This window comes from Mytilus galloprovincialis, chromosome 14, assembly GCF_965363235.1.
Source record: "Mytilus galloprovincialis chromosome 14, xbMytGall1.hap1.1, whole genome shotgun sequence".
Lineage (NCBI taxonomy): Eukaryota > Metazoa > Mollusca > Bivalvia > Mytilida > Mytilidae > Mytilus > Mytilus galloprovincialis.
Window position 1 is genome coordinate 36284973 of NC_134851.1, and position 16326 is coordinate 36301298.

The 16326-nt window shown below is 32.6% G+C and overlaps 1 long non-coding RNA gene across 1 annotated transcript; it reads left to right on the forward strand.

Annotated features, from left to right (window-relative positions):
* Positions 1–1659: 1659 nt before the first annotated feature.
* On the forward strand, positions 1660–4733 carry LOC143058515 (uncharacterized). Its single transcript, XR_012973100.1, has 2 exons — positions 1660–1741; positions 4066–4733. It is a non-coding gene; the product is annotated as an uncharacterized LOC143058515 (long non-coding RNA).
* The last annotated feature ends 11593 nt before the right edge of the window (positions 4734–16326 follow it).

A 16326-nucleotide genomic window follows, 5' to 3' on the forward strand; every position in this document is an offset into this window, starting at 1 on the left:
AAATCCCTTGAGGCCTTGAGGCGTAGTAATAGTATAAATCATACATTCACTGAAGACGGGTTCGCAGAAAAAGAATCTCGAGTGGTCAACAATAATACGTCGCTCAAGGTGAATAAATATCTATTTTAACATAACAAATAATTTCAACAGTAAAAACAAATAACAAAACATTTTCCAATTTGAAACAGAAGTGTACGAGTTGTCCTACGCTTCAGACTTGACATTCACTTAACATGAATGCTAAAATTGACATGGTTGATTTTGTTACACAATCATACACATTAAAATTTTGAGATAGATAACTGTCATCGTAGAAAAGACTGCTTTCATGTGTGTATGTTATCAGAAAATTGATGTAATTGTTATTGCTCTAAAGAAATGTTTGAAAACAAACAGAACTTATATACAAGTTATCGTTTATTTGCATAAGGTCAAACAATACGTCATTGGAATACGACTGCAATACACATTCTGAGGTAACGCAGGTTCATTCAATACTCAGTCCGGTAGTGGGCGGAGCTTTAAAGCGATATCTGTAGAATATACGGATACAGCATAGCGATATCTGTAAGGCTGTATCTGTAAAGTAAGACACCGAAGTGCAGGATAAAGCAATTTATCATATGTTTAGTAGTAAATACAGTAGTTTTGCATATTTGATAAATAGCCTGCTGGTTAATCCATATCGCGTAACTTTGATGCGCAGATGCGCACCCTTTATCGCATACCCTTTATTACACCCCTACCCTTTATCAAATACCATTTATCACACCCCTACTTTTAAGGCTTTTGAAGCAAGAAAAAAGTAAAACTGAAGGTAACCCAGTGCTATGGATCAGAAAACAGTTCATATTCTATAATACTCTCCTGTTGAAATATATATGATAAAGCGTATAACTGTATAAAACATGGCAAAATCCGTATCACATGCCGTATCACCCTCGACCAATATCGACCCTCGGGCCTAAAGGCCCTTGGGATGATATTGGTGTCTCGGGATGATACGACATATGATACGGATTTTGTCATGTATTATTCTCTATGTATATGTAGCTTACTTTTCCTTCTTGTGTTAGTTATGTGAAAAATGATCTACGATGCGTGAGGTTTTCAGTTTTTTTTTCTAAATGCTGCATTTGATAGTTAAAAATGATTAAATAGGAATACTTGATGTTTTGTAAATATATCAGTTAAAGTTTTTTAGAAGGAACTGCAAACTTTGTCCGTATTTACATACACCCTAGTCTGGAAACCTGACACAATATTCTCAATACCAAAGCGGACTTATGTTGAAATTGAAGCTTAGCAAAATCGAAAACATTACATTAGAATTCCAGGTTTACATACACCCATGTCATTATTGTATCGTCGAACATGTGCACCTCGAAAGTAATCCATGGCAGGACATAGATTATTTGATTTGATTAAAGTAATTGCACGTTGGATATATTGTAAGGTTCCTTTTCATTTAATCTCATAGAAGATGCAAACAAATTAATTATATATAAAAGAATGTATGAGAATTCACTTACAGACAATAGTGAAATTGTATTAATGGACATGAAAAAGAGGGACACCAAATATCTAAACATTTTTCAAAAACTATATGACCTACTTCGTATTGATTGTTTATACACATGTACACATGTAACCACAACAGGTAAAATCAATAATCGTAGATAGTGTAGTTTAAATCTATGAAGGTACACAGCAGCTCAAAGTCTGACAAAGTTACAAGCAGGTTGGAAAAGTTGTATCAATATCCTAACTTAATAATGGTCGATATCTGTGTTTGATTTGCATTTGTGCAACACGTCAGATTATTAAAAACTGTACCAACCAGGAAAACAATACTACACATAACTATATATATACAACTCGTCTAAACATCAACCCAACAATGTTAGATCTGTAAATTTGCTTTCACAAATTTTTGCTTCTTCCCTCGCCGGGATTCGAACCCATGCTACTGTGATATCGTGACACCTAATCGCCTGCACTGCAGCCGTCCCGCTAGACCACACGACCACCTGGGCTTTCAAAAAAAGAGCTTTCGCTGGCCGTGTGTTACCTTTCCTCGTCAGTTTTTAATCTAGCGGCGTACTACAGTACATGATATATAAGGCATGAAGATGTTATTGTTACAGATCAGCTAAATTATCTATAGTAAAGGATCCTACAAATTACGTTTATATGTGTTTTACATGCTGTAGACATATATACATTTGAAACCGCACCGCTATTAAAGAGGTAGATGTCTGTATAATAAAATAAACGGGGAAAAGTAAAATCACAAAAATACTGAACCCAGAGGAAAATCAATTTGGAAAGTCCATAATCACATGGCAAAATCAAATAACAAAACGCATCAAAAACGAATGAACAAGAACTGTCATATTCCTGACTTGGTACAGGCATTTTCAAATGTAGAAAATGATGGATAAAACCTGGTTTTATAGCGCTAACCCTCTCGCTTTGATGAGGAGATTCATTTAATACTATTCATGTGCCTGCTTATACACTTTGACGTTTAAACAATAATGACCCGAATAACAATACGTTGCTGTCATCATAGAAATGTTGACTTATGTTTATCAAATTTCTGTAGACGTAGTTTAATTAAGGACTTAAAAATGTTGATTTTTGAAAAATATGCAGTCTATTTTGAAAAAAAAAGTTTTTTTAAGGTTTAAAGACATTTTTTTTTAAATGTTTAAAGGCTTTCTTTTTTAAAAGTTTAAAGGCTTTTTTTTAAGTCTTTAAAGGCCTTCTTTTTAAAATGTTTAAAGAATTTTATTTTTAAAGTCTTTAAAGGCATTTATTTTTTAAATGTTTAAAGGCATTTATTTTAATGTTTAAATGCATTATTTTTTAAACGTTTTAATGCATTTTTATCTAAAAGGTATACAAGCATAACAATACAAAATCCAGATGACGTCACATACACCCGTACTTACCTAAATCGTTTTGAAAACTATACATAAAAGTCATATTCTAAAACAATTGAATACAGTGTTTTGCCATTATGCAAATCAAAGGAAAAAAATTAACTGAAGGAATAACATGAATTGCAAAAAGATTGCCGAATGAAGTAGTATCTCTTGCTATTCATACTTTATCCTTCATCCGAATTGAAACTGAGCCACTCTGAGTTTGTACATTTGAAAACTAAAGAAATGGTTTAAATATTAAAAAAAAAACGTTACAGTGCAACTCTTTGGATAAACTTACAAATGTATTTGCGCTTCAATCACATTTTTGTTTATGTCTTTGATATAATCTAAAAGGTTACCAATGCACCCTGTAATTAGATTTTTGAATACTGTTTTATTTATTTTTTTTATTTTTCAATTTTGTATCGGTAAAATTAGACGCAAAATCAATAGTATTGTTATCTACATATGCACATTCATGGTTCTTCAATCTGTCGATACATATATCTTGGTATTGCACACTGTCATGTTTTTTCTCTCGCTTTTATGACGTCTTTAGACTGAATCAATTGGATGTTGGATGTGCACTGATTGATAATTTAGTCATAAATTCATGATTGTTTTAATAGTTCTTCTAACTACTTGTTAGTACACGGGAGTACTGTCAGATAAGTAATAAGTGTTTTTTTTGTGGTTGGGATATACAAGTTGCCTTCCACGTCTACTACATGTATGTGGTACTGTTACACTACTCTTTGAGGTTAGGGGAGGGTTGAGCGCTAGCTAACATGTTTGAATTGTATTACATTTGTCATTTCAAGGCCTTTTATAGCTGACTATGCGGTATTTGTTTTGCTCATTTGTGACAGTTGAACGGTGACCTATATATGTTAATGTATGTGTCATGGGGTCTGTTGTGGAAAGTCGTCTGAATGGCAATCATACCTCATCTTCTTTTTATAATTACTCTCAAGTTACTTATCTTAAATTTTATTAATGATTTCACAGGGGGAAAGTGTTAACCAGCACACATTTTATTATTGATCAGTTTTACGATTTTCATAGAATCTAAAAGAAACATATGTTTTTCTCTTTAATGAGTATATTTTTCTATATTTATATTTTTTGCTAGATTTAAAGTGTAGAGTATTACATGTCGCAATATAGGACCCCAACTGAGACAAACTATTTATAGGAATGGCCACGAACGACAATACACCATTTTGCGACATTTGCCAACACAGGGACCTCAACAAGTCAGCAGAAGATTACTGTCCACAGTGTGAGGAGGCTCATTGTGTAGACTGTCGAGACCATCATAAGATATCAAAATTATCAAAATCACATCAGACCATCTCTATAGACAAATATAACAAATTGCCATCCTTCTTCAAGCAAATTAGCCATAATTGCCAGGAGCACGCCTGTATACTTGAATTCTATTGCAAATCTCATGACTCTCTTTGCTGCAAAATTTGTTCGATATCAGATCACAAAGAATGCAAGGAAATCATATTTATAGAAGATTTTCTTACGTCATCCAAAGGACACCCATCCGTAGCATTGGATAACATTGAAAAAGTTTTGAAAGATCTGGAAATAAACATTTCTTCCGCTATAAAGGACAGGAGTCGAAATTTGACTGAATTACGTGACCAAAAACAAGTGATTGCAAAACAAATTAAGGAAAAACGTCAAGAAATTGATATACTTTTAGACAATTTAGAGAAAGCATTACAAGAAAATGCATCTGTAATTGAAAAAGAATACAGTAAACAAATAGAGGACGTGATTGCAAAATTGAATGAGGAAAAAAAGAAAGTAGACGAAATTCAAAAAGATATTGAATCTGTAAAACGGTTTGCTACCAATATACAAATCTTTATAGGATCGAAGACATTCCAGGAAAAGGTTTCTACCAATGAACTGAGTGTTCAGCTTTTATATGACAATGGGAGCTTTGAAAACTTAAAAATGGTATCTACGTTTAACGAAAAACTTAACGGATTAGTCAACGAGTTGAAGACATTTGGTAATATAAAGGTGGAAAATTGTGAAAAGCATGTTTCCTTTTCATGGAAAAGTAATAAATCTGCACAAATATTTAGATCTACTCCATTGGAGAAATCAATTGAAAACTTACGTGTCAGGCTAGTACGTAAAATAACCATAGATTACGATGGTATTTCTGGATGTGCCATGTCAGAAACTGGAAACTTGTTCTTTCTACCAATGTACCAAAATAAGCTTCTTAGTTATAGTCAAACAAGGGAATGTCTTTCCGAATCACGCATCGAACCTAAAATAAACAACATTGGATATGACCTTTCAGTGGTTGATTCTAACACGGTAGCTGTATCAAGTGGAGGAAATGGCTACAAGATTTACTTCTTTGATATGGAAAGTGAAAAATTGCGTCAAGTGTTCGACACAGGTGACAACTGTTACGGCCTTAGCCATCACAATGGTTCAATTATGTGTTGCACTTATAACAAAGGCATTAAAATATTTGACAGATTGCATCAAAATTTGAAGAATGTCCGAATACTGCCTAATGCACCACAATATGTACCTAAGTCCTACGTAACTTCAAATGAAAATAACATTTTTCATTCAAACTGTAATGATAATTCTGTCATATGTTACGATTTTAGTGGACAGGTACAATGGAAATATACCGATTCGTTGATAAAACGTCCTCACGGAATCACCTTAGATCATAAAAACAACGTTTATGTGGCTGGTTCTGAATCGAGCAATATCGTAGTGATATCAAAAGATGGTAAGCAAGCCAAAGAACTAGTTGGGTCCAGGGACGGAATTTCAAATCCTCACGCCCTTTATTTTGAAAAAAACAAAAGCATACTTCTTGTCACTAACTATAACGGAGTTGCCTTCCTATATGACGTTTCATAAAACAGCTTAACACAATCAATATTACCCTACTGGACGCACAGGTTTCTTACCTGATCAAATGAAGAATAGCCAATACATAAATTCAAACTTACAGATTGAAACAATATCTTGGGAGTTCATTGATGTATAAGCAAGACCAATTATTCACAACGTTATTTGTGTACAGCAATTTTAGATAACATTAGTCCATGTTACACACATATTCATTCAAAAATAAGCATGAAATGAATAAATTATCTTACTTTTTTTGGTAAATGGTCAACCGTTATTTGTAAACGATGGTTACCTTCCTAATTGTGTACATGTCAAAAAAAGAGAGGGGGAACGATTCCACAGAGAATTCAAACGCATTCGTCGAAAATGTACTGACAACCACATGGTATAAAAGAAAAAGGACTTATAGTACAGACAAAACAATATAGAAAACTAAAGACTGAGAAACACGAACCCCACCACAAACTGGGGTTGATCGCAGTTGCAGATCCATCTCCACATAAGCAACACGTCGTACAAACCCGGTAACAATTAGCTGTGACATGGATATTCAAGAACGGTCAATCAGCTAGTTATGGCGTCCGGGATGTTTTCGTAGACATAATTTCAACCTTACTACTTGGAAATTTTGGTTTAATAATTTCTAGTGAGAAGTATCCCTATTCCAATAAAATCGTGATTGGAAATGCAAGCCGTTAATTATCAAATTTACTGGGAGATATATAATTCGTATACAGGCCCTGCTGGAAAGTTGCTACATAGAAATGGAAATTTCACAATTGGGAAGCTGAAATCATCTCCTTCGTCGTCAGGTTTTGTTTTCAACCTTCCCTCATTGTCACTTTCTAGATATTGGTAAAGATATGAGTTATACTGAATAGTATATGTTGTATTATTTCTCTCAAGTATTTTCAAGTCACAATATTGTAAACGAATGTAGTCGAATGAACATATTTAAATAATGTATTGTACATAAAACTGTTTAAGAGACACGTGTTTGAACTATTCTAAACACTTCAAACCAGACATTTTTGAACCTTGTATCAAATATCAAAATTTGTCATAGATGTGTTTTCGTAGCTTGACACAAAAAAGTTTTCTAAGATAGAACCTAATAGCGACACGGTGAATATTAAAAGGTGGCATTTCTTGATAATCCATTATTAGTATATCCGAGCTTTCAGAACGGTATTTAACCGTTGTTTCTGTCCTCATTTACACATGCTAAATGTAAAGTACTACATTTTCAGTTATGGGGACTGCCCTTTTATATTAACACCCTGGACTGTAGTTTCATTTTATAGCTAAGATGAAATATACGGTTACATGTCAGCAAGTTTCTTGTAGGATAGGTTCTGCAAAAAATATACTTAAGTGTCTTCAGACAGCTTCCTTTGTCGCATTATGATTTTAGAATATCGGAAGTTCGGAGGAAAGGGCTTACAAATGACAGTTTTACGCAATCGAAGTTTGGTAGAAAATATCATTTCAGTTTTCATATGATCACCATACAGAAAGCAAAAAACTTGAACAATTCACTTCAAACAATTTGATGACGAGACAATAAGGTTTGCATATCTGCAGATATTTTTTTTATTTTCCTGTTTAATCCTCTATAATCATGTGTCTGTAAAAGTGGATGTCACAAAAATTGAACATTTAAAGCAAATTAGGTAGAAGTTAACGTATTCATTAGCTGCCCTGAAATTATCTGCCAAATCAGGTATCTATTTTGTAAGTTATTGTCCCTGAATTGATTATTTTAAGGAAATTTTGCAGTTTTCGGTGACTATAATTTTAGATGAGATAAACTGTAAACAGTATCAGTCGGAAACCCGGTTGAAATAGAAGAAAAGAATCGAAGCTTTTTGTTAGAGAAGGCGATAAATGTGTACTGTATTGTTTACTATGGTGAAGTTTTAAAAGTTAATAGAAACAAACAAAATTACAATATTCTTCTCAATTACACCATTTGCATAAGTTTTTAATTTATCTAGTACATAGTTAAGCAGAACAATTATATTTCAAGTCGACGACATGGGTATCTTTCAAGTTGGATGAAGAAAATGCATAACCTCAGATTTCTTTGAAAAAATTACCACGGACGGAAAACATATCAATCTATTAGTTCAAAAATTTTCGTGTCTGACCTTATATTATGTGACTCAAGAAAAATTCCAAAGAATGGGTAACAATTATATCGAAAAGAGAAAATCAAGTGCACCTTTTTATGTTAGGGCGTGTTTGAGTTGAATATTTTGTATTGATATCTTACAAAGTAAGATTATTTCATCCATCGTCTCGCTTCAGATTCTATTATTTTTATATATCAAAGCTACAGATTGACTTTATAACACAAAAAAATAACAGTAATAAAAGATGAAAAATATGGGTCAAGTGAAATACCTATCTAATGAGTCACAAAAACAGAGAAGGTGTGTTCGAATAGCTATTTCTTTACTGAAAGTACTTGACGACAATCTTTCAAGTTGGATGATGAAAATGCATATCTTTGAAAAAATGTTTTTTTTTTGTGTGTGAAAACTAGGGTTTATAGTCTTTATACACTAAAAAAATCTAGTCTGCCCTTCAACGAAATTTTTAATTAGAATTTTTTTAAATGTTTATGAATTTACAAAAATTCCACCTGACAACCGATCAGACAATAGCTTTAAGTTGAATCAATGCAGACAAGATCATTAACTGATGCTCATTAGCTAGTTGATACATTTGTCTTTTAAAATACAACTGACATATAAGGATCGTAATGGTACAATGTGGATAAATTTATCGGTTTCCATGAGCAAAATTGGTAGCGCGTCATCCCTACAATGGCTTCCATTTCTACGATTGTGAAAATGAACTGGCGTAATGGGGAGATAATTCTGACGAAGTAGACTCCTGACTGGTATATGAATTGAAAAGCAAAAATAATCTTTGATGAAAATTTAAAGCAAAACAATACAGGTGAGGGATTTAGGCTCTTGTTACAGCTGCTGTTGCTTTTAAAATATCTATAAAGTTAGGTGTTTTGTTATGTCTTTTGTAGCTTTGAGATTCATTACATTCAAGGAAAATAATTGTATTAAACGGGTCAGTCTGTTCCAATCATAATACTTTACCGCATGCTTCCTCTCTCAAAAAAAATTCATTTATCATTTCTTTAAAAAAAAAAGGATATGAGGTATCCATCCATAGCACAGTATATCCACATCAAATAACTCAAAAACCGAATGAAACAGCGATTGTATTGCTATTCATCATCTCAAAGTCATATGTTTGCATATCATAAACGTGTAGTATATATTCCTAATTGTGTACTCAAAAGAAATGGAGGCAACTGCTTTTGTATAAAACTTTCTTTTTTCAAAACAGGGGAAAATTCTGTTTGATAATAATATTAGTTTTTGTAGTATAAAGGGTAAAGAAATCATACGACGTGCCTACGTTGGCAAACGGACCTAATGGGGTCGAGGTTTTGGTTTTTAAAAGAGTGATGTTTAGACTTCCATTTCTGTAAGTTGGATAAGCAGTTGAAGAGTTCAAAATGCATCGATTTTAGAAATAATATTTGAACTATTATATCTTCGACGGACAGAGTGAAACTATATTCGCTTAACTAATCATAAAACATATGTCCTGCAGTAGCAAATCTGAAATGTTATGGAAAATATCATAACTTATCAATCCTCATTGTTTTCAATTGATTGAAATTACACGGCTTTCATTGAAAATAAAATCATCGTTTTATGCGTTGATGAGGGAGAGCATATAAACTTACAGACTGTGTACAGTAATTACGATTGAGTAGACAATATACGGTTATTGTCGTTCATTCATCAGTTAAAGTTTGTTGGGAGAAATTGAAAGACGAACGTTTTTAAAGCAGTTTATGTTTGAAATAATTAAAATTGTTCCTTGATTTCGACATTCATTTTTGAAGTTTCAAAGAACGGTACTGAAATAAACTTAGTAAGCGGAATGATTTAGCTGTTCTCCATGTTCCCTTCATGCAACAAATGTAGTGAATTGTAGTGAACGACGTTGACAATAGAGGGACGGTTAAATATCCAAACATTTATCAAATGTGTACGTACGTGTCCTACTTGTACTAATCTTTAACACACTTGTGTACGTGTATACTCACAGGTAAAATCAATAAGTATAGATAGAAAAGTTTAAATGTATGAAGATACACATTAACTATAATTTGTATGATGTTACAATCAGGTAAGAACAAGTAAAGTTCTAAATTCTGAATTTAATAAAGGGTCATGTCTGTTTTTCAATTGATCGCCCTTAAAATTAATTTTTTGAAATCTTCAATCCAGCAACAACAAAAGTACATGCAAAACCAGACCCGTAGTCAAAACAGTACACAAAGTATGTCGGTAAATATAAAAACGAGAAATAAAGAAAACTTATAAACAACACAAACAAAGGACAAAATTCACATCAATAAATTATAAGTCTTAGAATGATTTTGAATGGAACTAAAAGATATCAACACGTAAGTGTATGATGTCCTTGGTCGGATAACAAAGCGAACATGATACTGCAAGTCAAACTACACATGGTCTGTTTTTATAGAAATAAACGCGGAAACAATTTATCTGGTAATTAGATTGTATATGCGTATCAATTTAGGATATACGTGTGCCTTTCCGCTTACATGAGTGTTCGTGTAAAGGGGTTTGCTCTTTTCAACCCTATATCTTAAGAGCTGCCTACATTTCCTTGGCACCTGAGTATATACTATTCCTAAACAGTTTGACAATAAAAAAAAAGTGGGCCAGCATATAAATTACTGCCAATGTACTAGTTGAATGAGAATGAAGAGAATGTACTTACAAACATATTTAAAAGTTGTCTTTATTACACTCTGAGTCTGTATCAAAATCTGATTCTAGTTCAAATGCAAGTGTAGAATCAAATATAAGTTTACGAAAAGACGTTTGATTATCTTATCATTTTATTTCTTTTATTTAAATTATTTAAAAAGTACCTGCTCCAAATACTTTGGTATTTGAAATGTCAGCCTCATAAGAAAAAAAAGACTTGACATTGGTTGTCATGTCATGTTTATGGATTCCAATATGAAAAAATAAACATATCATCCGAAGTCTTGCAGATTTTCTTTTTTTACAAAATTGAAACACAACAACTGCTGATAGCTATATAGATAATCATCATCATTCAGAATGCAATGCTTGTAAATGAAAAGGCAAAACTCAATACTATCATTTTGTTTTGGCATCTTAGTAAAATTCCCTCAGACCATTAATTCGAATTTCTCCTTTTGTATTTCATGAATTTGTGTACACCAAAAGTAAAAACATAGGCAATGAGTAATAAAGTATCCATAATTAGACAACTCGTGGAGAACATATACTAGCAACAAAAGAAACGATACAAGACTTTTTTTCAAATTTAAGATAAAGTTTTCCGTTTATAGGACCAATATAGAATGTAGTAATACTTCATCATTATGGTAATATAAATCCGTTTAAAAAAAATATTTTTTTGCTTTCCGTGATGTTTTTTGACGATTTTTTTTGTTTTTTACAAAATTTACATAAAACGACAATTTGAAAAACAGAAGTTTCAACTAATGATGCCAACCTCTCATTTAAAGGTAAAGACAATGTTTGCCATCAATTTGTCTTTAAAAATCATACAGTTTCTTCGTTTATTTGTTTAGTAAAGTTCGGCCCCACGAGAAATTGTTAAAATGTATACATTATCAACTGATTTACCATAGACAGTATGTTTAAAGTGATATCCAAAAAGCGGTCACAATCTTAAAACTAATCCGAAATGTTCCAAATTTACTGTGCGTTGTTTTCATATCCAAAGCATTGATTTGAGACATAAATAAATATCTTTTTTTTGCATTTTTTGAGATTTCAAAAAAACACTTTTTTCCCAAAAATTTGAAAAAAACAATATTTCAACCCATCAGTTACAACATGAAACACAACTTGATTAGCATATTGAATATTTTTAAACAAAGTTGAAATTTTATTTAGTACTTAAAAAATTACGTGTCGATTTTTTATTCAACTTCCCGCAAAACTTATTTGCACCCTATAGTCGTTTACAGGGAATTTAGATACTTTCCGATAGGTAAACATAAAAAATGCAAATCAAGGTAAAAGGAAAATTCCGTAAAAGGATCGAGACCGGGCTTGTTACTGGGTAAAAAGTTCCTGTTATGCATGAATGACCTGTCATGCGAAACCAAAATATTCTATTTCGCTCAATTTTGAACATTGATGCTACTTTTATTTTATTTTAGAATTTTTAAACCACGTTAAATTCGAAAACATTGGATGCACTTCTCAGTTTTATTTACTCTTAGCAAGGCTTATTGATCTTTCGAAACCTCAATTCATAGTCTGGACTTTTAGTGGGGTTGTTTTTCTCAATTCATTTCGCTTATAAACACATTTAAAGGATTGTGGGACTTGTTGGGGATTTCAGATAGAAATACGGTTTTCAGTTAGCGTTCCTTTACCAAGACACATATATTTAGCTTTTTAAATGTTTTAGCAAACAAATTTTTTTGTCTTTTTTTTTCATAGGGTCAAAGTATGGATTGTAGATTGGGAGAACTGTAAATTGAAATGCTCCGTCATTGACCTAAACAAAAAGACATGCACTTTTCAGATATGGCCACCGATGAAATTGCATCATTCTGCAACATTTGCCTAGCCAGCGACCAAAATAAGGTAGCGGAGGAATATTGTCCGCAATGTGAAGAGGCTCTTTGCGGAGACTGTGGACATCATCATAAGATATCGAAATCGACAAAATCACATCAGACAATATCTTTAGAAAAATATAATAAATTACCGTCTTTCATCAAGCAAATAAAGCATAACTGTGAGGAGCATGATTGCTTTCTTGAATGTTATTGTAAATGTCATGACTCTCTGTGCTGCAAACGTTGTTTGATATCAAGTCATAAGGAATGCAAGGAAATTATTTTCATTGAGGATTTTCTAACACCTTCTACAGGATATCACTCTGTAGCTTTGGATAACATTGAAAAAACCCTCAAAGTTCTAGAAACTAATATTTGTTCCGCTATAAAAGACAGAAATCGAAATTTAACCGAGTTACGTGAACAGAAGCAGAAGATTTCAGCGCAAATTAAGGAAAAACGTCACGAAATCAATACATGCTTAGACAATTTAGAAGATGCATTACTAGAAAAGGCATCTGCAATGGAGAATGAATACTGTCTGAAAATAAATAAAGTGATTGCAAAATTAGAGGATGAAAAAAAGAAAGTAGACAAAATTAAAGAAGATGTTGATTCTGTCAAAATGTTTGCATCCAATTTACAAATCTTTATGGGAACAAAGACATTCCAGGAAAATGTTTCAACCAATGAAATTAACGTCCAAAAATTATATGATAATGGGAATCTCAACAACTTTACCTTGGAATGTATGTTCAATGATAAACTAGAAGAGTTTAGAAACGAAATAAAGTCATTTGGTGATATTAAGGTAGACAAGTGTGATAAACATAATCTTTTTTCCTGGAGAGCAGATACATCAGCACAGCTTTATAAATCTTTAACAGGAGCAAGATCAATTGAAAATATAAATGTCAAACTTGTTCGTAAGATTAACATAAATGTCAATGGCCTTTCTGGATGTGCCATTTTAGAAGATGGAAACATGTTATTTCTAGAGGCGCATGAAAACAATCTGATGAAATATGCGCCTAACGGTGAAATCTGTTCCACATCTAGAATCAACCGTGGTTTTTTAGGATCTAAATCTATGGGATATGATCTTGCAGTGCTCGATTCAAATACAGTAGCTGTATCAGGTGGGGGGAATCCTCCATATCGGATTTACGTGATCGATAGTAGAAATGCAGAATCCCGTCAAATTATTGAAGTAGACGGGTATTCTTATGGCTTAAACTATCATAATGGATTATTTATTTGTTGTATATCTGAAAAAGGGATTGGAATATATGACAGGTTGCAGAAGAAATTTACCAACGTCCGGAAACTGCATAATGCACCCCTAAAATTAATGAATACCTACGTAACCTCAAATGATCATTTCATTTTTCTTTCCAACTGTCATGAGCATTCTGTCGTGTGTTACGTTTTCAATGGTCAAGTTCAATGGACATATTCTGATTCGTTGCTCAGAAAACCATGCGGCATAACCATAGATTCTTATTCTAACATTTATGTTGCTGGTTTTGATTCAAACAATATTGTAATGATATCACCGGACGGAAAGCAGGCTAAAGAGCTGATTGGAGCTAGTGACGGACTTTTAAATCCTCAAGCTATTCATTTTGATAAAACTCAAAACTTACTTCTAGTAGCAAACTATAACGAAGCGGCCTTTTTATTTCGTGTTTGACTTATTGAACCTGTAATGGTTCTGTTATTTAAAAACAGTTACATATTAAAAGCGTATTATCACGCAAATTTGGAATAATTATAAAATGTCAAATTACATATAACGTATAATGATTTATCTGCCCTGCATTGAAAATACAAGAAATAATATGTATTTGGATTCTTCTGGGTTTTTTTTCAATTATTTATGCAGAAATGAAACTTTTAAGGAATATTATATTTAAAGATGAAACCTCGATTTTTTTCTTTTGTTTTTGAATATCTTCACCAGTTTCAAACCAAAGCAATTGTTGGCAGAATATGCAAACCATTAAATCACTAAGATAGTATGTATACTTTGATTATTTTCTATTACACTTTAGACGAATGTTTCAAAAAGGTAAAAGAATCCAAATTCCAAGGTAAATTAAAAAAAAAATGGAAAGTCCATAAAACTGACACAATCAAACGGTATCAATTAACTGAATGAGTGAAAAACAATCATAATATCCTGATTTGGAACAGGCGTTTCCTAAGAAAAAGCTAGCTAAAAAATCCCACTTTTATAACAGTTGTGTGTGGTTCCTTTATTATATTGAATGTGTACTCCAACGAGTTAGATGGTTACTTTTCTAGCATCACCATCCACTGTGTCATTATAGTCGTTGTCAACACTGACGTGTCATCTAATTAGAATAAGTATGCAAACATATTAATGAATTTTAATTATTGGTTGCAAGCTGATAGTTTCCTTAAATGAATTGTTTCATATTTTTCATGACGGAGCCTTTTCTAGCCGACTACTTAGTATATGGTATAGGTATTTATAATTGCTATATGCCGTACGATTGATTTTAATTACTAAAATAAACTTCATTTGAACTTTTGCGGATAGGTGTCTCATTCTCTATCATACCACATTCTTTTATATACTCCACCTACGATAGTAGAGGGGCATCATGTTTTCAGTCAGTGCATCCGTTCGTTCGTCTGTTCGTTCGACCGTCTGTCCCACTTCATGTAAAAGTTTTTGGTCAAGGTAGTTTTTAATGAAGTTGAAGTTCAATCAACTTGAAACTTAGTATACATGTTTCCTATGATATGATTTCTAATTTGAATGTCAAATTAAATTTTTAACCCCAATTTAACGATCGACTGAACCTAGAAAATGAAAGTGCGAGTTTCAGGTTAAATATTTTGGTCAAATTAGTTTTTTATGAAGTTGAATTCCAATCAACTTGACACTTAGTACACATGTTCCCTTTGATATGATCTTTCTAAATTAAATGCCAAATTAGATTTTTTATCCCAATTTCATGGTCGACTGAGCATAGAAAATGATAGTGCGAGTTGGGCATCCATGTACTATGGACACATCCTTGTTTATACATAAGATTACTAATCGATCTGGTAAAAAAATGTTTGATTGAGTATTCCGAAACAACTTTCCGCTAAATATTTGGACTTATTACAAATCAGCTTTACTTGCAGACGCCTTAAATCAAAAATATATTCCTCTCATTATATTTGAATGAAAGGCAGAAGATACCAAAGTGATATTTTAACTCAGAAGTCGAAAATAATCTGACAATACCATGGCTAATATGAAAAAGCCCATCAGACAAAATACATTCAAAAAAACAACATAGAAACTCACTGAGTCAGATAACCCCGCCAACGTATTGGGGTGATCTTATATGCATCAGAAGGGTTAGCAGATCCTATTTCACAGGTGCCACACATCCTGTTGCTCATGCAAGTACAAAACCTGTAATTTGTCTATTAGGTCACATTAATGGAAAAGGGGACAGAATTGTAGTTACGAACGACATTTTTCATATGCTAAACAGATAATCCAAAACTGTCAACCATCTCTTGATGGCGTCCATTAAATCAACAAAGGGATGATTCCAGCTTCACCACTTTGAACTCTTTGTAAACTAGCTTCCTTGTAATATCAAGGAAATTTTGACATGATATACAAGCTTTGGAATATCATATCAACTTGGATATATATACTCTGTATCCAGGCGCTGCATATAGAAAGGAAATTCACAACTTCGAAGCTAAAATCTTTTTGTTTTCAACCCACAATTTTCGTTAATT